We start from the raw sequence: 2893 nt of genomic DNA, 5'->3' as shown, positions 1-2893 counted from the left end.
AGCGCCGTGGACACCCAAACGGGAGAGGTTTAGGGGTATGTATAGCTAATGAGAATAGATACGATTTCTTGCACCCCTATTATGTTCCAGGCACTAGGCTAGGTGCCTTACATCCTTTGCCTAATTCCTACAGCCCTGCGAAGCAAGTGTAATTATCATGATAATAAATGCAACAACATTCTCTGAGTACTTATGTGCTAAACAATTCATCTTTATTGTCTTGTGTAACATTCACACGACCTGTGAGGCAGGAGCTGTTGCCATGTCACTTTTCTAAATGAGGGAACTGAGGCACAGATCAATAAGTAAGTTGACACACAGCTATTAAGATAAGGAGGCTGAACCTCAGAGGGGTTAAGTAATATGTCCTTTTTTACCCGGCAAATAAGCAACTAAGTGAATCTACATCCTCTCCCCCCTCAAACATGCTCAACACATCTCCTCCTGGCAATGGGAAATTCCAGGTTGACAGAAGGCAACTGGGACCAGAAACTTCTGGGGTGGGGAAGAGTGTGGGATTTCATCAGATCCAGACACAAGCATATCCCTTACACAGAGGGGGTCCAGCTTGCTCCGGGACCCCAGCCCAGCCACATGCCAAATGTCTCCTGGCTTTGCTGGCCTGTCTCAGTAATCCTTCGCTGCCTCTTGCCTCATCTGGCTCATCAGAATCCCAGCACACCCATTGGAATGCGGCCTCCTACAGGAAGCCTTCCTGGTTGGCCCTAAACCAGAGCCCTTTGACCTTCTCTGGGACATTCCACTTGCTTGGCTGCTCTCTGCATCTTTGCAGTAGGTACTGTCGTCTGGCCTCCCTACCTAGGTGTTGAGTTCCTCTTCAGCTCTACACCTAACATGAAGTCAGTACTCAGAGAATTCTCACTGAACAAATAAACGCTGCTCTCTGGCATTCCCCTGGCTGGTGAATTTCGGTGCCTCTGGTGGGGAGGGGTGGGAGAGGGATGGCAGGAAATATGTGTGGCCAGCCCAGGTGCAGACGACAGAGAGTGGTGAGGTGTGTGGCAAAGGAGAATTTCCATGCCTCCCCGAGGGGCTTACAATCAAATTCGGCCACCCCGATTCCCCACGAATGCCCAGGACCTGATGGCCCTGTGAACACTCGATCTTTCCCTTTCCCCGGCTTTTTTTCTTACTTTGTGTGTAGCATATTAAAATATCTTTATACTATTTATTATATTCGACATCTGTTTTCCCTGACAAATGCGAACTACCTAAGCGCAGAGATTTGGTCTGTTTCGTGTTCTGCTGTAGCCCAGCCCCCACGGCACCTAGCAGACCCTCAATGGACAGGTGTCGAATAAATCATCAGCCCCTGGCATGGATCTGCCGTGGAGAGAGCTGCCCCAGTCCCCCTGCAGTGTCCAGGCTCCCGGAAGCACTTAGGGTTCAAGTCAAGAAGAGTGAAGGCCTTTGGGGGTCACAACAAGCCTCCCAGAGAGCCCCAAGGAGACGGCCTAGGGTCTGTCTTGATGACAGCAGGTCTAGAGGGAACTAGAGGGGTAGTGGCTGCCCCTTGAGGGACAATAGGGGTACTTCTGGCTTAAGCTAATGTTGGGGGGGATGCGGTGGTGGGAGAAGAGGGGCGGTCACTCCAGAACGCGCCCCCACCCCCCACACGCACCCACCATACACGCACCCGCTCGTCCCAGAAGTCGCAGGATTGGGAGAGGCCAGAAACCGACAGATGGACTGTCGGACAGGACGGTCAGACTGGGCCGGAGGAATGTCCCAGAAGGTGTGGAAAGCGCAGGGAGGGGAGGGGAGCGACCCCCCGCCCCACCTCCAGAGCGCGCTGGCAGGAGGGCTGCGGGGAGGAGGAGAGGGGGGTGCACCCGGCGCCCGCCCGTCCGCCGCAGAGCCCCCGTGGCCCAGCCAGAAGCACCCCCAGGACGCGGCCCGGGGACTGGGGGAGCCGCGCGCTCCCCGCACCGCCCCCCCGCCCCCCGCACCCGGGGACGCCTGCTAAGCCGGGGGCTGCCTCCTCAGCCGCAGCGACGCTTCCACCTGCGCAGGCACCGCGCCGCCCTGCGCGGAGCTGCCATTGGCTCGCTAAAAATGCCTCTCTAATCTGCGCGCATCTGTGCACGCCTCCCCCCCGCCCCCCCGCCGCCTCCTCGGCTCTGACCTTCCTCCTTCCCGCAGCCCCGGCGCGGTCCGGAGAGACGCGGCGGCGGCGGCGGCGGCGCAGCTTCCTCTTCCCCCGGGAAGTCGTCCGGGCTTGCGGCCGGCCCCAGACGCCCGGCTCTGCCCCGTGGCGCCGCCGATGGTGCCGGGCGCCCCTGCCCCCAGGTAGGGGGTCTGGCCCTGGAAGAGCCGGTGCGCAGGGAGGGGGCGGGTTAGGGAGTGCGCGTCTGCGGTGGGCGCAGAGGCGGGTGTCTCGGAGCGCGGGGGAGGACTGGGCAGTTACCTGGAGAGAAGGCGGGCGCGCGGCCGGGGCTGCTTTGCGGGCACCGGGGCTCGCGGGCATCACCCGGGCAGTGCCAGGATGCCCCTGCGCCGGGCCCCTTGGAAGAGGCAGCGAGCGGCGGAGGCCTTTACCCTGGGGAAAACGCTGGAACTAGGTTCCTTGGGAAGCTGGGACCCAGGCCCGGGCATTCCGAGTCTCTGGCCTGGGGCGGTCTGGTCCCAGCTGGGTGGGTGGGCTTGTGCCAGCTTGGTGCGTAAGCTATTTATGGATCAGAGTGGGCTGGGAGAAACACAGCAGTTGAAGGCCCTGTGCGCTGTCTGGTTTACAATTATAGATATTTTCTTCTGTTTCTCCACCCCTTCCCCCATAGCCGGGTGGGAGGGGGGCGAGGAGGAGGTGACGCTACATAGCCTGCAAATAAGCACAAACCATGGTCTTCCTGGCACCGCGCTCCCCCCCCCCCCC

The sequence above is a fragment of the Ursus maritimus genome, unplaced genomic scaffold (assembly GCF_017311325.1).
Source record: "Ursus maritimus isolate PB19 unplaced genomic scaffold, ASM1731132v1 scaffold_30, whole genome shotgun sequence".
Classification (NCBI taxonomy): domain Eukaryota; kingdom Metazoa; phylum Chordata; class Mammalia; order Carnivora; family Ursidae; genus Ursus; species Ursus maritimus.
The sequence above is the reverse complement of the archived record's forward strand: the minus strand, read 5'-3'. Positions refer to the sequence as shown.